The sequence below is a fragment of the Macrobrachium nipponense genome, chromosome 39 (genome assembly GCF_015104395.2).
Source record: "Macrobrachium nipponense isolate FS-2020 chromosome 39, ASM1510439v2, whole genome shotgun sequence".
NCBI lineage: Eukaryota > Metazoa > Arthropoda > Malacostraca > Decapoda > Palaemonidae > Macrobrachium > Macrobrachium nipponense.
Genome location: NC_061099.1, coordinates 57,866,103 through 57,891,102, shown reverse-complemented (window position 1 = coordinate 57,891,102; position 25,000 = coordinate 57,866,103). Strand labels below are relative to the sequence as shown.

Sequence of the window (25,000 nt, the reverse complement as noted above, 5' to 3'; positions counted from 1 at the left end):
AAGCGTTTCAGTGTCATAACAGCGCGTAAACATGTGCTTTCCTATGTATATCTACAATAATTCTACCACTTATGATGTTATTTGCAAGCCATAATGAGAAGAGTTAGATTACTGAAGACATTTTTACTTTACAAATATAAGATACTAGGTCGTCTAAACCTCTTTATTGTTTATATCGTCATAGCTGATTAATCCTCATAATGATGCTTGTTCCCAGGATAAATGGATTTTTCGTAATATTAGGTTCTGATAAGGGGCAAAAGAAGGGAATGTACTAAAATTATTAAGATTCTCAAAGCATTCGTAAAAAGACGGAAGTAAAATCAGAGCAGGAAACAACTAGAAATGGAACTGGGTCAGAAATGTGCATCTGAATTCAAAAATAGTATTTTGTCCAGCCTTAAATGTCCTTTATATAAGTTATAAAAAAGTTCTAAAATTAATTTGAAAGCTTTGCTCCTTCTGACGAGTTATGAAAAAATACTAAACCCTCACTCTATGGATTTCTTTAATCGAAAGCTTTAACCACACGATAATGTTTGTAATTACATTCAGCTAATTTCACTATATATAATTACGTCACCACAAAAGTCGTAAAATTGAGAAATATATTTAGTAACTGAATGATATGTGTCTTAAATCACGCCTTAATCACGACTGTGAAGCTTAATAAGCTAAGCTTAAGAGTAAAAGTAAGAAATTTTAAGGGAATAAGGTGTAGTCATTCTAAAATGTATAGTCACCCATAAATAATTCATTTTCTATGAAGCCTAAATTTTAACAGAGAACCTTTTTAAGGTAACAGATAATCTTTTTAAGGTAAACTATACCAAATACGACGCCGCAATTCTCGTTACCAAAGAAACATTATTCTGAGGTTGATACCCGGCAATGAAAGACTTTGATATTGCATAGCAGTCGAATATTGCAATAATATATCCTTACGTTCATTGCCATTAACTGAAAGGATGATTCGTTTCATTAACTAACTAAGGGTAAAGACTGAAGTGATTTATGAGTATTTCATACATAAATGAAAATGGAACTACAACGTAAAACTATACGTCATGCCCTAGGCCTATGCCTTTATTTTAATCAAACAAATCAACATCATAGTCATCATTGCCCGGTTTATTGGCATACTAAACTGAGTGCTGCGTTCGGGAACGTTATCTATACTGGGCAGAGTATATAGCAAGCATTCTTAGGAAGAATCAAACGTATTTAACCTTTCGTGTCGACCATACCAACATTAAATCATGTTAGACCTAAGATTTGGACGGAGGTAACCTAGGGCAAAGTATGTTAATTAGGTGAGGTTGGGATTGTGCAACTATAGGCGCTGTCTCCGTTAAGTTGGGCAGAAACCAATAACAAGGACAAGTTGGGTGTTCGAACGGGAACTTAGACTCATAGTTCTACATGCATATGTTAAGTTGACAGAACATACTGAAAAACGATTTTAAGGGACCATCAAAATACCGATTGATGAATTAGTTCATCCTATTGGCAGGGGACACGTGTCCAATAAGGATTTTTTTTTTTTTAACGGTAAAAATCGGTCAGTATAGAAAAACGTACACATACTTTTTCGGAAAACGGTCTCTAAAGTTTCTCAGTATATTTAGTCTTGAAACAAAATCCAAATTACACAACCTTGAAACTTCAGTTTATGATTATAAAGCCCCTCTAAAATGAAACAATCGTAAAAGTTTCAAACATCATGTCTGAAGTTCATGAACTGAACGCAACCAACGTCTAGATAATCAATGGGGCAGTAAAATGCAACAACGCCTTCACTGAAATACCCAAATATTTACAAAGGAAGCTAAATTTTTTAATGAAAATATAGATTTCCATTGCAAAACCAACTAGGCTACATATAAATTTAATAATAAAAAAAAACACTTACTTTTTGGCTTTTGACGGTAAATTTTACCTCGCCTCTGAAGATCGTAAGGGCTCAAATTTTCATTCTTCGATTGAATTCATTTACCAATGGTGAGGGCCTTCTCTTCAATCCAAAAATAAAAATGTCCTTCGTGGGCCCCAAAACTCCTCAAGTTCAAGTTCTGCCTCTTCATTTCAGTTACTTTGGAGGCTGCACTATCACGCTGCAGCTGGGAGGATGTCTGTCTCAATTCATTCATGGAGTGCCTCATTCTTCCTCCATCTCGTGCATCGAAGTGCCTGACAGCTGAAGCAGGAAATGCCAAAACCCCAGTGATAGACATCAATGACATCCCTATAGATAAGGTCTCTTGGCTCCAACTGGCCTGCATCATCTACCTCTTTTCTAGCCAGCCAGGCCTTATTGGCTTTTTCTGAATTGATTCCCTATGTGTTCTACTTCATATGAATTGTGTATGGCAATGCTGAAGCGAATAAGTTCCATAAAACTCACAAAAAATTAAGAAACAAATTACCAAGATCTCAGAGGCTCTTCACTGCACGGTTGTTCACGAAACTACGATAGAAAACGGGTAAAAAGCCATGATAGAAAACGACAGGTTGACGGAAATCAGCTGGGACTCTAGTATATTGGCTTTTCAAGGCAACTTGTAGTTAGCGTGGGGAAATGGGCATTTTGGGATATGTAAGACGTCATTTCTCTAATATAATGATTAAGATCTTAAAAAATGTGTTAATGCGTTGTGAAAATATTTTTCAAGTATTCAAATTAATCGAAAAAAAAGTATTAGGCTTGAGAAATTATACTAAAAAATAAGTGAATGCTGGATACCGGTAGAGAGATTTTATTGTCTCGTCAATGACACTAGTTTCAGCTTTAAAAATAAAAGAAAACGATAATGGTATTCCGAAAAGAAAACGTATTCAAGGGTAACATAACTATATGAAGATTACTAAGTGAGCATAACATTATTTTGCCTTATTTTCGGGTTTCCTACAAAGTTCGAAAGCAATTACCGGTGACAAGGCGCTATGATCGAGGTGCTTCTCGAATTTGTAATGGTCGTGCTATTAAAAGAAGAAAAATAAACCCTCTACGGGCAATGCAACCCGGATTTTAGTAACTTACTTGCCAAATGGTAGCTTCGGCCCGCAGCGGTACGCGAACGAAAATGGAATGGAAAATGCCTGAAATTTGACAAAACAATGATACCTGATAAGTGATTACTTCTTTGGAAAGGGTGTTCTAGAAGTAAGGCATAAACAGTTATATATACCAAAATGAAAAGAAAATGTTTGAGTAAAAGATTAGATATTTAAAGAATAACGACGACTTACTTATTACTGAGAGAAGGATGTTTTGAGAACTGTTGTGTATGTAATTAGAATGATTTTGGTAGAGGAAGACACTTATACCTCCTCTTCACAATTCCTTTTACAATGACTCTTCATTAGTTTACTGTGCCAAATAGACAAATAGACGATCTAAATGCTTCTTCCTGACTTCTGAGTCTCCCATCATATTTTGGGGAGAATTGGAAGGAGATGCAACAGGTAGTTTTTGAGAGATGAGGGTTGGGGGGTGGGGGGCGGAGCGAAGGAAGTAAGCAATAACTGAATGAAGGTCTTAGTAACTAGTATAAAGGAATAAGTCTGAGATGGAGAGGATAGGACAGCAAATGAAGGTGCTACAAATGCAGTTCACCATGTGCTAAGATTCTTAGTCTTTTGGATGTGATTTTAATGTTGTTATAGGTGGCACTGTTCACATAATTCTTGGATTTCTTGCTGATAATAAAAGTGTGTTCCTTTGCGTCTTAATTTTTGCAGATTTCTGCACTAGAGCGGTTCCTTTAATTTATTCTTATACATTCAAATCTGGCTGTATCCGATAGAGAGAGAAAAAACAAGTATTTTTAACCGAGTAAAGTCAAGAACTCTTACGAAAAGATTCAAGATGGGTTTGAGAATGCACCTTGAATGGAATAAACTCAATTTATGTCGTGCAGTTACAGGATTGAAAAGGAAATTTCTTTATAAATGGTCGAGGGAAATAAACTAACAGATACTGACACCCATATTTCAGTAACTGTTCATCCCTCTTGAGTGGTAGTTTAGGTACTTAGATACATAGAGAATGAAATTAAAGAAAAAGTTCGAGTTCCTGTGAACATTTCCGGTAAAGTTCGAGGTTCGAGGGTAATGAGAAGAAAGGTGAATAGCCTTTTCTTTTGTGTCGATTTGTAGTTAAAGGGTAGAAAAGGAATTAAAAAGAAATGTCATTTTGGTAATTAACTCTACGGATATTGCTACCCAGATTTCACTATCTTTTCGTACTTATTTGTGGCAAATGGGAATATTAAGGCTATAATGACCATTATGAAAAAACTTAAAAGTATGAAGAAAAGAGCAGATGTTTTAAAAATAACTATTGATTAAGCATATATACTGAGGGAAGGATGTTCTGGGAACGGCAAGATGAAAGATGCATATGGAATTGGGATATTTTTATCCGATATACTTCGGACGTCACTTTTTTAACTCTTCATTAATCTTCTGTCAGTTACTCGTCCAGTCCCATGGTTTTATAATCCAGTATCGTATTAAGCGGATAATCCAGGTGCCACTCGGCGACTCCTGATTCTGTGGTCACGACATTTATTGGGACTGGAAGTTGACGCAACAGAGAGAGAGAGAGAGAGAGAGAGAGAGAGAGAGAGAGAGAGAGAGAGAGAATTGCAGGGAGTCACAAAGGGGTGAAGGTCTCGGCAAGTAGTATGAAGGTAAGAGGGAAAGGTGGAGGGAATATGGTTGTCTGTGTAGGTGTTACTATGGCAATAGGTAACACTTGTCTGGTTTGTTTTGCAGACTGGTCTTGCTAGCAATTTTTCTGTCGTTTTTTATGAGTCAATGGTTGTTTTTTCCCTTGATATCAGAATTGTGGCAAGTTTCTTTTATTAGAATGCTTCCGTTCATCCTAGCTATAAAATCTAGTATGCCTAAACACTCTTCAAACTGAGTACTGTGAGGTAAAGACTGGCAGTTTTGCTATTAAAATAGCATGGTGCTGGTGATGGTAATAAGTTAATGGCTGACAAAACTGTCCAAATGGAATTATTATAAGTGGCACAACATGACAATAGTTTTGACTTTTTTTCTATTTCAAAGTTTTATCCTTTAGGATAGAAGAGATATTCAAAATATTAGAAAGGTGTGTAGGTGTGTGTGTATATGATTTGATAACAGAATGGATGAATCATTACTACCCCTGTATCAGACCCTAAATGTTTTGGTTCGAATTCTGGTTGGACCAGAAGCACTTTTCCTATTAATAAGCAGAATGAGAGAGAGAGAGAGAGAGAGAGAGAGAGAGAGAGAGAGAGAGAGAGAGAGACATGTTCCATATTATTCCCAAAAGAACGCCGAAAATAGGTTCCTTTAGACAATAAAATGGATCCCTAAAAAAATCCGTTTATACGGATTCAGAAATCGATGGTTCCACGACCAGAGTAAAAAACAGAAGGAAACAAAATGTATAAAATAACGTAAAAACATCCCGTGAAAAAACGTGAATATAAAGGCGCGGGTTGCGAAAAAATAATTTCGCTAAGAGCGCGCGCCCAAAGATAAAGGAAGCCGGATTGATGGAGGTTGTTACATTCTAGATTAAAACGGAAGGAGGAGGAGGAGGAGGAGGGGGAGAGACGAGTATATTCTTAAAGTCCCTCCTCCTCCTCCTCCTCCTCCGTCAGCGGCTGCGGGGCTCGATGCAACAGGTGCAGCCGGGAAATTGCTCCGAAGTAAATGTCTCCACTCGATGTCCGTTCCTGACCCGGCCTCCCCCGAAAAAAAAAAAAAAAACATTTTTTGGGCGACCACTTCGAATGAGCCTGCCCTTAATTATTCACCACACACGCCCCGTTCATCCCTACGACGTTTAGTTTCAGATTTCTGTACGGAAAAGACATCCAACTGCACGAAAAACACACCTGCAAGGCCGATGGCAAATCGATTTATCAATACGCCGAGTGTGGTGCGTGCGTGCGTCTGGCAGCGCCGGGGATAGTCTACCTGGGGGTGTCTTCCCGTTGTCGTACGCAGCAGCAGCAGCAGGAGCAGGATGGTCAGGCTAAGTCATTCTCGAAATGATATTCAGGGTACCATCGGCGGTGTCGTCCGCTTCCGCTTAGCAGTGACGTTAGGTTGTCCCAGTGGCGCTCAGGTCGAACTTCCATTATTATGGTCGGCGATTCGTGTCGGTAATTAGCGTTTTTTGTCGGCCGGTGTAACTGCATAAGATGCATGTGCTCTTTGGCTTTGGTTAAATTGGGAGGCAGTTGCTTACTGCCTGTTCGAATGCAGTATTCGGTAGATATGTATTAATATCTGTATATAATATATATATAAGTAATATATTATAATATATAATAAAATATATATTATATATATTAATATATATTGTATATATATGATTTGATATCGTATATTTACTATGAATATGCATATATCATAACATAGTATTTCTAATTATAGATATGAATATTTGTACATACATCAATCAGGAAAAAACTGACAAGTGTAAAGGAACCTTTTATATATATATATGCTTTTTTATATACAAACACCAAGGTGAAAAGATTGGGAACTATGCACTGAGAACCAAGAACGTACTTGGTTCTTGAGAACCTCCAACTTGTTGCAGTCAGTCAAGGTAAGGGAATGTTTGCTGTTTGTTAAAACATAGAAAGTAGCAAAAAAAAGTGTAATCTTAGCGTGTAAAGTATTTAAAAGGACTTCAGCAGATATTACTATTGAGATACTATGTGTGTGTGTGTGTGTGTGTAGATGGATTCATGGATATGCACTATCCTTTTTCAGCATTAAACCTTTTCCTATACAGGATGGTTTTCAAGAAAATAAAAACTACAATCACTGTGATATTCCCGTTTATCTTTCGAGCACTCTGCCTTTTTTTTTTTTTTTTTTTTTTTTTTTTTTTTTTTTGTTTTTTTTTTTTTTGTTTTTTTTTTTTTTTTTTATTACACCCTTTGTACGTATGCCCACTTTTTCCGTCCGCTAATTCTTCGTAAATCACAAAAACCACCTGTTTAACAACCAGGCTTCACTTCCATAGTGGAGAAGTTGGTCCAACAATCCCATCATGGGTTTCAACCCTTGCTTCCACAGATATTTAGTTTCCTCCTATAGTTCACCGCTTCTCTCGTCACACCATCATTGAGAATATACACTCCCTAATAATTATATAACCCTTTTTCCGTTCTCTCTCCGTTTGTACTAACATTTATTGCATCATCTTCGTAGTCTCCATCTATCTAAGTAATTTTATTCCCGCTCACGTTTACTCTCAATTTTAGTCTTATATAAACGGTTCAAACTCTTAATATTGTCTGCGGTTTCTCTTTAGTTATCTCCAATCAGCACTCCATTCATATATATTATATATATATAATATATATATATATATATATCTATATATATATATATATATATATATATATATATATGTGTGTGTGTGTGTGTGTGTGTGTGTATGTGAATGGGGTGCTGATTGGGAATACTGAAGAGAAAACTCCAGGTAATACCAAGAGTTTGAAACCGTGTATGTAATATGCATACATATATATATATATATATATATATATAATATATATATATATATATAATATATATATATATATATATATATATATATAGTTGGTTACTGGAATGGATATTCAACACATCCCTCGCTGCCAGGAAAGCATTATTATTAAGATTATATTCACGACAATTTCGTACCATTCAGCGTCGAAGGAATCGTCACGAGACTAACAAAGAGATGGAATATTTGGTAGGTAGAATTTGGGTTCCTGAAACGACCGTGAATGGTGGAAAGTCTCGTCCAAATCTGTTCAGAAGAGACACTGATTGCTGTGGGTATGAGGTTCTCGGAGAAAATATCCGTGTGTAGAGTTGGTGCACTGAGAAAAAAAATGTTGAGGAAAATATTTCGTTGGTGTGTTAGTACGATATGCTCGGAAGACCAATTAGATACAATGCAGACTTGAAAGTAAAGTGTTGAAATTGCAGGATAAATGTAGTCAGTGTGGTTATAAATGCAATTAAGACGAGGGAATTTGATGAGCATGAAGCTGGGAAAAATAGACTAGGGTTGAAGACATTGAAGGGAGAGGATTGCACGACGCATAGACGAAATGCAATGAATGGGTCCCACAGAATTAGAAGGGAATGTTTATGAGTGCAGGAAGGAAGAAACGTGGAATCAAAACAGCTTGTTGTGGGTAGAGGAAATTAACCCTTCTATCTGTATTTACTCTCCTGGAGAATTTCTTTCCTCCCTTAGAATATTCATTCTTGATCACGCGCTTTCTGTTCACGTACTTAATCTGCAACTACTCAATCCTCAGTTGTCCTTCAAGTAACATCATTAATTTTTCGTTACCCTACCAATAAACAAACGAATCTTTTACCGAACGAGGTAAATATAAAGAAGAGAGGGCGACCAGCTCGGCATACTGGGGTATATTGAACACCTGTTGATTGTGAAGGGCGAGAAAGGGAGAGGTGAATTAAGTAAAGGGTGGAAGGCATAAGTATCAACCTGATAATGGCTTATAATGGCTTCGGGACAGTTAACCCACGAAACCAAGGGACCCTTTTCTATTTCCAGAACTGTTAAATCTCCAGTCGTTATAGACATTTCCATGAACTGAAACTGGAATATTTCTGTAAAGCTTGCACGTTTTATCCAATTATGATTAACATGGGAGCTGCCCAATTAAATATAGGCATGGCAAATGTAGCTATATGAGAATGGTCACACATCAATCAATATATCACCCGTAGAAGATGTATATCAAATCATAAACTGTATCGAAGATTTTCCTTCTTTGATACAATACTTAGAGCTAGTTCAGGAACAGCCACTGGAAGAAGTGGTCATTTTTCTTGGACATTTGTAAGGTAAAAGAGGGAGGATTGTCTTCAGGGTGGGGTGTATGTGAGAACTTCACTTGTCATTGGATTTATCGTATCGCAGCGAATCCATTTCCATTAGTAACCGTAACATTTTTCAACTTTGTCCTAAGACTATATCTGTAAGAATGTGTTAGATATTCCTTGTATGATCCTGAATGTTATTCTGGTGGTGTCTACTTGATCACTTCATCGAGGAAAGAAAGACAAACGGAAAATAAAACCAGACATGTAGTGACAGACTAACTGGAACGTGAAAACGGTAAATAAAAGAGAACATGAAAAAAAGAATATTGAGAAGACAAAACGCTCGGTAATGAACGGAAGACGAACATGACAATAAGAAGCGAACAGATGACAATGGAGCTCAAAGTAAGGAAGAAACGAGAGAGATAATCATTATATAAGGCCTACCAACAAATAGCCTCCCCCCCTCCGTGAAGTCGCTCTCCTTTAAGGATCCTTATACGACGTTCCTGCTCCCCTTACGAGGTCTCCTTTAAACCGAGTGTATGGGATCATTAAAAACTTTTTTTCTGTGCCCTGGTTAAACACCGGAGAGGAGACAGTGGAGTGCGTCTATGATTTGTATTGAAGCTCTCGTCTCTTACATGTATCTACACTACAGTGTGGCCCAATGCATAGAATGAAACAGTATTAATGACTACATTTCAAAGGTATGTGAAACTCTACATTGAAAGGTAGCATCTTGTATCTATAATTATGAGATGCCTGAAAAACACCGTAATGAATATGATTTAAATTGAAGTTCTCGTCTTACATGCATTTATAGCACAACGTTTCCCAATATATATATATATATAATATATATATATATATATATATATATATATATATATAAATACATAGAAAACTAAATACAACGCAAAAGGTAAGACCTTGTCTTCGTAGAAATAAGACGACGAAAGCACTCGTGTTGTTCCAGGGGCTGAAGACTGCACCTCGCCCAGCGAGTTTAAACTCAGAACTCGACCCAAGGACCCCTTTTCCATTTAAGGGAGCGTCCCTGGTGGGGTTTAACCTTACAGTTTCTAGAGCATTTTTTATTGGGGATCACAATGGAGTTCTGCGAAGGCGGGCCTCAAAAGTCGTGAGCTAAGGGGAATATTGGTATCGCCAGATTAACTGTTAGTTTAGTATTGTACCACATGGAAAATGTTCTTTCAGACAATCATTTTCGTCAAATGTTTGAATGTGAATGAAAGTAGTTTAGAAATCATAACGACAAAGGTGTGAACCGCCATTTAACAAAGGAGGAAAAAGGGATATAGAGAATTATGAAATACAATTCAAAAAATTTATATGTGGACCTCACTAAATTCATCATCTGTTTCACCATCTTATCATAATCATGGCCAGCAATTACGACAAATAAATGCAGAGTTCGACGAGGGTAGTTCAGAAAAAGGAAAAGGTTATACACTGTCATACAAAATTTGTATCCTTGGCTTAAAACGCACATTCTCTCTCTCTCTCTCTCTCTCTCTCTCTCTCTCTCTCTCTCTCTCTCTCTCTCTCTCTCTCTCTCTCATCCTTTATTTCCAAGAAAAGTAACGAGAGCATATCAAATGCTATCCGGTATATGTTACGTCATCAGGCTGTGAATGAATCGAAGATTCCTCAAAATAGATCTTCTCTAGGGAGAGAGAGAGAGAGAGAGAGAGAGAGAGAGAGAGAGAGAGAGAGAGAGAGAGAGAGAGAGAGAGATTACTCAACCCAATTTTCACTACCTGGAAAGGTCAAAGAAAATGTGCCGGGTTTCTTGATCTTTTGACGGAAGATTTGTCTTCTTTTCATCTCAATTTGCAACGAAGAAAAGAACTTTTTATTTGTATTTATTCTTTTTTTTTGTGGCGAGCAGAGAATGAATAACATCATAACACCGTACTCCCAATATAGCATTACTTTCATTAGCTAGTACAGAAGGAAGTTCTTTACCTTAATAATTAGTTATGCATCTAAATTACACTTGGGATTACGAATGGCGTGGTTCTACCTAATGTAACTTACGATTCAATATTTCAATTCCTAACGACTTGACAATTCCTGATCGAAGAAAGATTCTAGGGGGAATCCTAGACTGAGCCTGAACTTGTGTAAGACACATTGGAAGATGCTCCGTCTGGGAATTATCGGGAATCATCATGAGAGGAGGAATTATTAAGAGAAAGAAAAGATTATCTTGGAGTGAGGAATGACATCTTGCTCTGGGAGTCTGCTGCCTATTTTCGTCATGTACAGGTGTCGAAATCTTGTCTCAAACCCGAGGGGGGGGCGGAGATATTTTGGGTGTGTCTCGCTAGGCCGAGGTTGCATGACAGAGTTTCAAGTTAAGTCAGTTTATTCTTTACTGTGGATAGTTTAGCTGAGAGACTGAAGGAAAGATTTAGTATTAGTATTGTCTCGCTGTCAGGAAACTGTGGAAGGAGGCGTGATTTAGTGACAGAGAACGGTGAGGTGAGTGGAGTACTGTTTGCAATATTTACTGACGCGACTCGTACGCATAATTCATGATAGCAACGCTTGTCCTGTCAAGAGGGTTTTCTAATTCAGTATTACAAGGCACCTCTTGGAATCTAAGCTGATAAAACTGCTGTATTTTCATTATTCCACTTTTATTTCAATGCTCTGGTGCCAAAGTTAAAACCCTGACTTGGCCAAGATCCCTCTCTTGTGCTCCTCTTACAAAATGGGGGAAATCTCGTCAATAATCTTCATGAGTGGATCAGAAATCTTCAAATAATTGCCTTCTAACTAGTTAATAATACCGCAGATCCGATCTTATCGGTTTAAGAAAGGTATCCAAAGCCTTTCCCGTGATTTCCTGTACAAGGGCTGATATCCCCTGCTTGTGATATACTCTGTCCAGCCATAGGCTTTTTCTAGGCTTTTTTTGAGTACTTTTCCATTTCGGTTTTTGCTAAGAATAACCGTTACAGGATTCCCTTTTATCTTCTTCTTCTTCTTCTTCTTCTTCTCTCTCTCTCTCTCTCTCTCTCTCTTCTCTCTCTCTCTCTCTCTCTCTCTCTCTTCGTACTACTTCCTGTTACTCTAAGTGTCGTAAACCTGCCATGCACAACGATACAGCTTGTTGAAGTAAACGTTAATTGGAAATTCAATAATGATATGATTTCGATATAACAAACCGTCAAGAAAAACTTTACATGAATGACCGACTCGAGAAATCACTTCTAAGGAAATTAATAATATAGTAGAAATCCATATGAATAAGATGAACTGAAAAAAATCATTCAGAATGTAAGGGAAAAGACATTGAATTCAAGAATCAAGCAATTACTTCATTCTAAAGGATAATAAAAAGAGTCCCCATCACCTTCCTCAATCAAGCATTCATGTGGCAAGCAATCAGACGAAATGATATAGAATAATAGATATCGTCTGTATATTGTTTACATGAATTAATATAGTCAAAGTAGAGACTTGGATTAATCAGATTAGACAATTAGCAGATTACTGACGGGGCGAGACTTCTCGAAATTTCTGGCGTTAGTCTAATGAAACTTTTTAACCCTAGTCTTAATTGTATACGAAAACTAATTTCTGGAATAATTAACGTTATCCTACTTATCTTGTCCATTTAGAAATGTGTAGAATATGATATTGTCTCCTGTTGTTTCCAAAAGGTGATTTCTAATTATAACACGTTTTTATTTATTTGTTGATTTAGTTATTTTCTTTAAGAAGTGATATCTCCTCTTTCTGTATTTCTCTTTACCTTCTCTCACTGCTTCCTGATGAACACCATAATATTCTTAGGAAGTTTGAATTTCAAGTCAATGTCCCCTTTAGTGGGCTTGTTCCATATGAATAGTTTCATCTTCTGGATAATAATAATAATAATAATAATAATAATAATAATAATAATAATAATAATAATAATAAAATAATAATAATAATAATAATAATAATAATAATAATAATAATAATAATAATAATAATAATGGATGCCGGGTACCAACTCAAGAAAAGAGGCAACAGAATTAACCATCTGATGTTCATGGACGACATCAAACTGTATGGTAACAGCATCAAAAAAATAGGATACCCTAATCCAGACTGTAAGGATTGTATCTGGGGACATCAGGATGGAGTTTGGAATAGAAAAATGCGCATTGGTCAACATACAAAAAGGCAAAGTAACGAGAACTGAAGGGATAAAGACACCAGATGGGAACAACATCAAACACATAGATGAGACAGGATACAAATACCTGGTTATAATGGAAGGAGGGGGTATAAAACACCAAGAGATGAAGGACACGATCAGGAAAGAATATATGCAGAGACTCAAGGCGATACTCAAGTCAAAACTCAACGCCGGAAATATGATAAAAGCCATAAACACATGGGCAGTGCCAGTAATCAGATACAGCGCAGGAATAGTGGAATGGACGAAGGCAGAACTCTGCAGCATAGATCAGAAAACCAGGAAACATATGACAATACACAAAGCACTACACCCAAGAGCAAATATGGACAGACTATACATAGCACGAAAGGAAGGAGGGAGAGGACTACTAAGTATAGAGGACTGCGTCAACATCGAGAACAGAGCACTGGGGCAATATATGAAAACCAGTGAAGACGAGTGGCTAAAGAGTGCATGGGAAGAAGGGCTAATAAAAGTAGACGAAGACCCAGAAATATACAGAGACAGGAGAATGACAGACAGAACAGAGGACTGGCACAACAAGCCATTGCACGGACAATACATGAGACAGACTAAATAACTAGCAAGCGATGACACATGGCAATGGTTACAGAGGGGAGAGCTGAAGAAGGAAACTGAAGGAATGATAACAGCGGCACAAGATCAGGCCCTAAGAACCAGATATGTTCAAAGAACGATAGACGGAAATAATATCTCTCCCATATGTAGGAAGTGCAATACGAAAAATGAAACCGTAAACCACATAGCAAGCGAATGTCCGGCACTTGCACAGAACCAGTACAAAAGAGGCATGATTCAGTGGCAAAAGCCTCCACTGGAGCCTGTGCAGAAACATCAGCTACCTTGCAGTAATAAGTGGTACGAGCACCAACCTGAAGGAGTGATAGAAAACGATCAGGCAAAGATCCTCTGGGACTATGGTATCAGAACGGATAGGGTGATACGTGCAAACAGACCAGACGTGACGTTGATTGACAAAGTCAAGAAGAAAGTATCACTCATTGATGTCGCAATACCATGGGACACCAGAGTTGAAGAGAAAGAGAGGGAAAAAATGGATAAGTATCAAGATCTGAAAATAGAAATAAGAAGGATATGGGATATGCCAGTGGAAATCGTACCCATAATCATAGGAGCACTAGGCACGATCCAAGATCCCTGAAAAGGAATCTGGAAAAACTAGAAGGCTGAAGTAGCTCCGGGCCTCATGCAGAAGAGTGTGATCCTATGAAACGGCACATGATAAGTAAAAAGTGATGGACTCCTAAGGAGGCAGGATGCAACCGGAACCCAACACTATAAATACCACCCAGTCGAATTGGAGGACTGTGATAGAGCAAAAAAAAAAATAAATAATAATAATAATAATAATAATAATAACATAAAAATAATAATAATAATAATAATAATAATAATATAATAATAATAATAATAATAATAATAATAATAATAATAATGAATATGTGGCGCCGTGGAGGAGTGGGTAGGTCGTCAATAGACTTAAGTCAAGTTAAGCAACATTGGCTCTGGTCAGTCGTTGGATGGGTGACCGCTCTCCCGCGCGTTGATTCCTTGGGAAAGGATCTTTACCATAATTTCCTCAGTCTACTCAGCTGTAAATGAGTACCTATCCCTGATGGGGTAGGGTCCAGCTATGGGTTAAATAGCAAAACTCAGCAATGATGGAAAGAAATGAAGGATTAAACGACAACGACGTAAATGGAACCTCTGGCAACAGAGGAGCTTCGTCCGGCAACCAGGTATTCACCCAATTGAAGGGAAGACGGTCAGGTACTTGGAGGTCGTCATCCAGCAAACTGATCACCCACAAACGCAATATCCAACGCCTGAGATTGGAGCTACAGAGGCAAAAAGGAAGAAATGGACAAGAGAAGAAAATAAGGAAATATGGGAGATGCCTACATCAGAAGCAACCCAACGGAGAGAGGATATAGAAGAAGATTGGTCAACATCTGGAATGAGAGGAATAACACCCCCCAAACAGAGCAGAGGCTGGCAGACCAAGTAAGGAACATAAAGAAAAAGAACTGGCTCTCCCCAACAGAAAGGGAAATGTCACACGACAACGAATTACACGAAGACGAACTGAGAGACGATGCCACAGAAAACGACAGGGAGGATGAGGTATCAAACAACGACACACGAAGAAACACCGACGAAGTAACAGAGAGGACGGAATGGGTAGAAACAAGATTAGACAATGGATGGAGACAGATACAGAGAGGACAAAGAACCCCTCCATGAAAGCCTACAACACCAAGAAATTGAGGGAGAAAACAAGTGAGGTCAATGAAATACTGGGCATAATAACAGACCACCAGTATCACAGAAACAATAACTTGACATATGCAGGAGCAAGATTAGTAGCAGAACTGATGGGAATTCGAACACCAACACCACCAGCACAAACCCAACCCAACAGAAACCAAAACAGCAACCTCCTTGGAAAGGCGCCTGGAAAAGCAAATCATGGTGATGAGATCTGACTTGAGTAAACTGAAAGAGATGGCAGAAAAAAAAAGGTTAAGAACGCAAGAAAACAAGGGAGGAACTCAACGAGAATACAAAGTACAAGAGAGGGGATTAAACAACACAATAGAAGATGTAAAACAGAGGCTTAAGGCCAAAGCACATAAGATCCAACGGTACATGAACAGGAATAAGGATACCAACAGAACAAACTATCGGAACCAACCAGAAAAGAACTATACAGCCAACTAAGAGGGGAAGACAACCACCCAGAAATTCCTGAAGCCGAACCAAGTAAGAGACTCTGGGAAAACATATGGAGCAATCCGGTATCACACAACAAACATGCAACATGGCTCCAGGAAGTCAAGGAAGAAGAAACAGGGAGAATAAAACAAAGATTCACAGACATCACGACAGACACAGTCAGACACCAAACTAAAGAAAATGCCAAACTGGAAAGCCCAGGTCCCGATGAAGTCCATGGATACTGGCTCAAAAACTTCAAGGCCCTACACCCACGAATAGCAGAACAACTCCAGCATTGTATCTCAAATCACCAAGCACCCAAATGGATGACCACAGGAAGAACATCCTTAGTACAAAAAGACAAGAGTAAGGGAAATATAACCAGTAACTACAGGCCTATCACCTGCCTACCAATAATGTGGAAGTTACTAACAGGTATCATCAGTGAAAGGCTATACAAACTACCTAGAGGAGACAAACACCATCCCCACCAACAGAAAGGCTGCAGAAGGAAGTGTAGGGGCACAAAAGACCAGCTCTGATAGACAAAATGGTAATGAAGAACGGTAGGAGAAGGAAAACCAACCTAAGCATGGCATGGATAGACTATAAGAAAGCCTTCGACATGATACCACACACATGGCTAATAGAATGCCTGAAAATATATGGGGCAGAGGAAAATACCATCAGCTTCCTCAAAAATACAATGCGCAACTGGAATACAATACTTACAAGCTCTGGAATAAGACTAGCAGAGGTTAATATCAGGAGAGGGATCTTCCAGGGCGACTCACTGTCCCCACTACTCTTCGTAGTAGCCATGATTCCCATGACAAAAAGTACTACAGAAGATGGATGCCGGGTACCAACTCAAGAAAAGAGGCAACAGAATCAACCATCTGATGTTCATGGACGACATCAAGCTGTATGGTAAGAGCATCAAGGAAATAGATACCCTAATCCAGACTGTAAGGATTGTATCTGGTGGGGGACATCAGGATGGAGTTTGGAATAGAAAAACATGCGCCTTAGTCAACTACAAAAAGGCAAAGTAACGAGAACTGAAGGGATAAAGCTACCAGATGGGAGTAACATCAAACACATAGATTGAGACAGGATACAAATACCTGGAATAAAATGGAAGGAGGGGATAAAACACCAAGAGATGAAGGACACGATCAGGAAACAAGAATATATGCAGAGACTCAAGGCGATACTCAAGTCAAAACTCAACGCGGGAAATATGATAAAAGCCATAAACACATGGGCAGTGCCAGTAATCAGATACAGCGCAGGAATAGTGGAATGGACGAAGGCAGAACTCCGCAGCATAGATCAGAAAACCAGGAAACATATGACAATACACAAAGCACTACACCCAAGAGCAAATCGGACAGGACTATACATAACACGAAAGGAAGGAGGGAGAGGACTACTAAGTATAGAGGAGTGCGTCAACATCGAAAACAGAGCACTGGGGCAAATATCTGAAAACCAGTGAAGACGAGTGGCTAAAGAGTGCATGGGAAGAAGGACTAATAAAAGCAGACGAAGACCCAGAAATACAGAGACAGGAGAAAGGACAGAAAGAACAGAGGACTGGCACAACAAACCAATGCACGGACAATACATGAGACAGACTAAAGAACTAGCAGCGATGACAATTGGCAATGGCTACAGAGGGGAGAGCTAAAGAAGGAAAACTGAAGGAATGATAACAGCGGCACAAGATCAGGCCCTAAGAACCAGATATGTTCAAAGTACGATAGACGGAAATAACATCTCTCCCATATGTAGGAAGTGCAATACGAAAAATGAAACCATAAACCACATAGCAAGTGAATGCCCGGCACTTGCACAGAACCAGTACAAAAAGAGGCAATGATTCAGTGGCAAAAGCCCTCCACTGGAGCCTGTGCAAGAAACATCAGCTACCTTGCAGTAATAAGTGGTACGAGCACCAACCTGAAGGAGTGATAGAAAACGATCATGCAAAGATCCTCTGGGACGTATGGTATCAGAACGGATAGGGTGATACGTGCAAACAGACCAGACGTGACGTTGATTGACAAAGTCAAGAAGAAAGTATCACTCATTGATGTCGCAATACCATGGGACACCAGAGTTGAAGAGAAAGAGAGGGAAAAATGGATAAGTATCAAGATCTGAAATAGAAATAAGAAGGATATGGGATATGCCAGTGGAAATCGTACCCATAATCATAGGAGCACTAGGCACGATCCCAAGATCCCTGAAAAGGAATCTAGAAAAAACTAGAGGCTGAAGTAGCTCCAGGACTCATGCAGAAGAGTGATCCTAGAAACGGCACACATAGTAAGAAGAGTGATGGACTCCTAAGGAGGCAGGATGCAACCCGGAACCCCACACTATAAATACCACCCAGTCGAATTGGAGGACTGTGATAGAGCAAAAATAAAAAAAAAAAAAAAAAAAAAAATAAAATAAGAATAATAATAATAATAATGTTTATTAGTTCAACATTTAGAAGACAATGTTAGTTTGATGAAGCGAATCTATCACTTGTGAAAAAGTAATTGGCCAATTTTTCGAAAATTGAATAAATCGTGATTAAAAATGAAATACTTTCAAATCAAGATAAAGTTTTATTTACGATCCTTTGGCATTTTTTGTATTTTTAAATGAAGCTAATTCTCTGTAAAATTATGTGCTATTTTTTTATTATTTCGTGGTATAAAACCCTGAAGATATTGCTTTGTTTTGCTACCTTATATTATTGTATGATACTGTATGGTAATGAGAAATGAAATTTCGTTCCAAATACCTTCCTCCCAGCACCAGGCACCCTTAACTTCATTCTCTCCCGAAAAAAAAAACTCACAAATAATGTTGTCACTTATATTTAATAAACGCTAAAAAAAAAGTATGGATAAACTTGCATGGAGTCGGTTAACAATAAATCTGACAAGCTTGTCAATTGTGTTTAATAATGATGACAATAAAGATTCCTGCGTTAGATAGTCATTAACTAGTAGTGTTACTCACCAAATTCTTAATTCAGCTTAACCTAAACTAACCTTCTTGGTTGGAAGATTTTTTTTTTTTTTACATTTCTCCTGAACAAAGCTTTGGTTGGAAGGACAGGCCATGTTTCTTCATCTTCTTCTTCTTCTTCTTCTTCTTCTTCTTCTTCTTCTTCTTCTTCTTATTCTTTTAGGAACACTAGCAGCCATGTCTTCTCTTTTCTTCTTCTTCTTCTTCTTCTTCTTCTTCTTCTTATTCTTTTAGGAACACTAGCAGCCCATGTCTCTGGCCTACTAACCTTTTTTTACATCACTGCTATAGGGAGGCACCCACTCATTACCTGAGGTGTCACTTTCAATATTCCTTGCCTTCCTTTGCCAACTGCTAGGCCTAGCCTTCACTCCACCTTTTCACTGCGCCTGCTCCTTTGTAATATCACTTTCTTCTTCATCCTCACTGATCATGGCACTGCATTGCTAAATGGTAACATTATCACCGAGATCTATAACCGGAAAAGGCACCACTATCACTATCAGCATCATTTGAAGACGGAGCATAATCCAAAATGGCTCTACCTTCGCCATAGAAGACACCAACACACAGATATACTTTTGATTTTTTGCATTTTTTAATAATATCCAAGGACGCCCTGACCACATTGCAAACTTCAATGGAACCTACGTTGTCTAAACTCATCATATTATCACTCGATGATTAATCATACCGTCGGTAATAGCGATAAAATTGTTTATTTATGCAATATTCCGAGCGCTGATTACCTCTCGCGCGACAATAACAAAAGCACTGATTGGGTGTCAAGTCGCTCGTCGCATGTTTCTCGTGTAATGAATATTCCTTATAACGGTTCTCCAGAAACATGGAACGTAGATTGTCTTGCCCGCCGCATGTCATGTGATATTATTGTCTAGATGACAAACATTCATCAATATGCCTTTTGTTTGAAGAAAGGATTCTTTTTCTAGCATAAATGTCATGAATCTCGTGTGATGAACTCAAACCTAGACTTCGTGTGAGCACTTCAACTCTGAATTCCATTTCAATCCATCTACAGTTTACCCACATCTACAGACACTCACGTTCAGTTTAAGTCACCCATCGTACCTTCATTCCATATTTCAACAACTTTGGCCCTTATATCCCTGTATATTAAGGGATATATTGGCCGTATCTATTGTCCAAATTCCTCCAGCCATCTCTTCAAAGGCCGCTTTCTATACCTCGAACGATCCCTGCTCAGGTAAACATTGTTTACGTTGACCCACATGTTGAAGTGTTTACCTTCCAGACTCCACAGGGGATGCCTATTGAACGGCACCCCCTCGTGTTTCCAATGTTGATTTTCCGCCGTTTTCCCTTTACTTATCCACCCCTAGTCTCGGGGTTATATAAAAGTTTTATCTCTTCGGTTTGCAAAGCTTACGTGAGTTGTCATTTTGACGTGAGCTTGGAGCTGTTGGGAAAGTTGTAATGGTTACGTAAGGATGAACTGTGTTAATGGTATTGTTACGAGGCATCAAGATAGTATTACAATATAGATTCACTAATTATATATGTGTGCATGTGTGTGCGTAATTTTGCTTACGTAAAACCACTTGCCTTCTCGATTTACACAGGACACCGCTGCCACGCACACACACACATGTACATACGTACAACTGAATTACGAAAATATGGAACGTGATGAATATTCTATTAATAAAGACAAAATCCACGAAGGAAAGAGAAACGATGGAGTTCTATACAAGGCCTTGTGGGACTTAGTCGTTCTTGCTTGCTTTGTGGATTTTGTCTTTACATATATATATATATATATATATATATATATATATATATATATATATATATATATATATCTATATATATATATATATATATATATATATATATATATATATATATATATATATATATATATATATATATATATATATATATATATATATATATATATATATATATATATATATATATATATATATATATATATAATATATATGCAATTAATAAATATATAATTATATATATACATACATACATACATACATATAACACGTACACACGCTTACATATATATATATATATTATATATATATATATATATATATGATTATGCAAATATAAATATATATTATAAATATAGTTTATGAGAGAGAGAGAGAGAGAGAAAGAGAGAGAGAGATGAGCTCGCGACTGAAGAGCAGCGAACAACAGACTTAAAGTGCATAACAGTCATGATTCCAATACAATTATCTCTGCTCTGCATTGCGCGACTATATTGCACTGCTTGGAAATTGACGAAAACGTCAAAGTTGAAGGCATCGCGTTGCAGAGCAACGACAAAACAAAGTTGTAATTACAAACATGACCGACGTTTGCTGATTTAAGCTTTTTCTTAACTTCTGTGGGCTGTAATGAAACGTCTAATTTTGGACGGTTTGCCATTGATCGCCGCTCCTAGATTCATTTCAATAGACGGTAGATGATGTGTTGTTGCTCTAAGTGGTCTAGTTTTAATGGAACTCTCTCTCTCCTCTCTCTCTCTCTCTCTCTCTAGGTATGTATATATATATATATATATATATATATATATATATATAAAATATATATATATATATATATATATATATATAGATATATATATATATATATATATATATTATATAATATATATATATATATATATCATACTATACTATATATATATATATATATATATATATATATATATAATATATACATAGAGAGAGAGAGAGAGAGGAGAGAGAGAGATTTGAGAGAGAGAGATGAGAGAGAGAGAGTTCCATTAAAACTAGACCACTTAGAGCAACAACACATCATCTACCGTCTATGAAATGAATCTAGGAGCGGCGATCAATGGCAAACCGTCCAAAATTAGACGTTTTCATTAGCAGCCCACAGAAGTTAAGAAAGCTTAAATCAGCAAACGTCGGTCAGGTTTGTAATTACAACTTTGGTTTTGTCGTTGCTCTGCAACGCGATGCCTTCAACTTTGACTTTTCGTCAATTTCCAAGCAGTGCAATATAGTCGCGCAATGCAGAGCAGAGATAATTGTATTGGAATCATGACTGTTATGCACTTTAAGTCTGTTGTTCGCTGCTCTTCAGTCGCGAGCTCCTCTCTCTCTCTCTTTCTCTCTCTCTCTCTCTCTCTCTCTCTCTGTCTCTCTCTCTCTCATAAACTATATTTATAATATATATATTTGCATAATCATATATAATATATATATATATATATATATATATATATATATATATATATATATATATATATATATATATATGTAAGCGTGTGTACGTGTGTATATGTATGTATGTATGTATGTATATATATAATTATATATTTATTAATTGCATATATATTACATATACATTTATTAATTGCATATATATATTACATATACATTTATTATAATTCGGCTTTAGGAGTGGACATACACATTCAGTCAAAATACAAATTAAATTTAATACTGTATTCTAAACAACCAACATCGTAATCACGGAATCAGCATCAATATTGCGAAAAAAAAGTAACTTAAACATAGACTAATGAGAAACTAAAATGGAGACAGGTTGAATCTCTCGTCCAAAACTGCTGACATTTTTAATACACATCAATGCAGAGATTAATTAGACTTATTTACCAACGGAGTTTGGAAGAAACATTGCAGTTATGTCAATAAGCTAATTATGCATGTAAATAGACCTTTTGGGGGGATATTTAGCCAATTTTACATAAGGGAATATTGGACGGTATTGGGTTTTTATAGCTTATTTATTATCCGATTGTCAAGACCTATTGTACTTTTATTTTTACGATTTTTAATTTTGCTTATTTTCTTACTTTGGATTTGGGTGTTTTGATAGTTGGAGATTCTGGTAAGGTCTCTCTCTCTCTCTCTCTCTCTCTCTCTCTCTCTCTCTCTCTCTCTCTCTCATCCAGAATCTCCAACTAACAAAACAACCAAATCCAAATACAAAAGAAACAAAAATAAGTAAAATCAAAACTCGTCAAAATGAAAGTACATCAATAGGTCTTGACAATACGATAATAAATGAGCTCTAAAAACCCGATACCTACCTTGATGCCCTTATGTGCAATTGGATAAATATCCCTCCAAAAGGTCTATTTACATGCATAATTAGCTTATTGACATAACTGCAATGTTTCTTTCAAGCCCCGTTGATAAATGAACCTAATTAATCCTTGCATTGATGTGTATTAAAAATGTCAGCAGTTTTGGATGAGAGATTCAACCTGTCTCCACTTTTTAGTCTCTCAGCAGTCTATGTTTAAGTTACTTTTTGTCGCAACATTGATTCTGTAATTACTATGCTGTGTGTGTGTAATACAGTATCAAAGTTATTATTATTATTATAATTATCATTATTATTATTATTATTAATTATTATTATTATTATTATAGTAGGGCACAATTTTCAGTGTCGAAAATGATAACAATGATTGCAGGTCCACAATAATATCGCATGTGAAGTATATAAAGTGTTTAATGATAAAGAGCTTTCGAACCCTGCACCAGGTTCATTCTCAGCAAAGTGAACATTATGAATTTAAAAATCTTTCGAAGTAAACTTCTGAATAGACAATTATTCCACTATGACGAACGCAAATGAAGGAAGCGCTCAACAGCCCAACTAGGTGATTCCGTTGTTGTTCGAATTCCTGCGGTTATTCTGCTGGAACGTCTTGTTGGCTGTGATGATGCTGCACGGTGTTCCCTTGGCGATGCGGCTGTAATAATGCTAGACATCACGTCCCCCGTGTTGTAATCTGTCTGAGGGAGGAGAGCAGAAAGAGGGGCAGCATCAGGCGGAGAAAAAACAGAGCTTGTCTTAAGATTAAAATTTTAACAAAGTTTTTGAGAATGCAAAAATTGACTAATGGGTCTTCCCCAACGAACGACTTGTTACCGTAAAAAGCTTGTCCTAAGTTTATGGCGGCACCTTCCACTAGTCTTCTTGTTTGAACACTGTTATTTTTAAAAATTATGTTAGATCCATCCCAATTCGGTCTATGGTTGTTCTTAAAAGCATGAGAGACTATTGCATTATTCTGTGCATGAAGTGCATAAGCTCGTTTGTGTTCCCTTTTATCGGGTCGGTAATCCTCTTCCACTTTCCCCAAAATATTTTTTCCTTGCAGTCATGACAGGGGATTTCGTATACTCCCGGAATGATAGTATTCTTATCGTTGTTGTTTCTGATTAGTTTATGGCTAATGGTGTTTGGGTATTTAAAAACTATTTTGGTATCTTTCTGGCTACTGTTAACGTAATTACATAATTTGTCGAGGTTGGGATTAAATGGGAGGGGTAAGAATCTGTTGGGTTTTTCCTTGGGGTTGTTTAACAGGACGATAAAATGATTTATTAGCTTCGTGGACAAGGCTTTGTCAATAAAATGATCGCGGGTAAATCTTAGGGCCTCTAAAAAATTGATCGTAAAACTGTGCTTGAATTTCTCCCAAATTCGACACACTCGGGGTCGCATATTTAAAGCAGTTAGGGCCCCCCCCATGTTCCAGTACTTACATTGTCTTAAAAATTGTTATTAGCATGAATGAATAAAAAATGTATGTAACTTCTGAGTTGGCTTTGTTCTGCGATACACCGAAAATGAATTTATAAGTATTGTGATCTCTAATGACTAGTACGTCCAAAAAGGTAGCTATAATCTACTCTCTCTCTATTGTGAATTTTATGGAGGGGAGAATACTGTTGGCTATTTCTAATAATCTGTTTAAGTTCTGATCGTTTCTTCGGATGACAACGAATATGTCGTCTACATACCTAACCCAGAGCAATGGTTTTAATGTATCATCACACCTGTTTAAGATTTCCCTTTCAACAAACTCCATACAGGTGTGATGATACATTAAAACCATTGCTCTGGGTTAGGTGATGTCCAGCATTATTACAGCCGCATCGCCAAGGGAACACCGTGCAGCATCATCACAGCCAACAAGACGTTCCAGCAGAATAACCAGCAGGAATTCGAACAACAACGGAATCACCTAGTTGGGCTGTTGAGCCGCTTCCTTCATTTGCGTTCGTCATAGTGGAATAATTGTCCTATTCA

At 37.3% G+C, this 25,000-nt stretch overlaps 1 protein-coding gene and 1 pseudogene across 5 annotated transcripts in view; one reads left to right on the top strand and one right to left on the bottom strand.

Annotated features, from left to right (window-relative positions):
• Positions 1–25,000, bottom strand: part of LOC135210364 (CD109 antigen-like) — a 1,440,954-nt gene that overhangs the window by 524,992 nt on the left and 890,962 nt on the right. The gene's annotated exons all lie outside the window — the stretch shown is intronic.
• Positions 6,036–25,000, top strand: part of LOC135210363 (ras-related protein Rap-1b-like) — a 79,790-nt pseudogene continuing 60,825 nt past the window's right edge.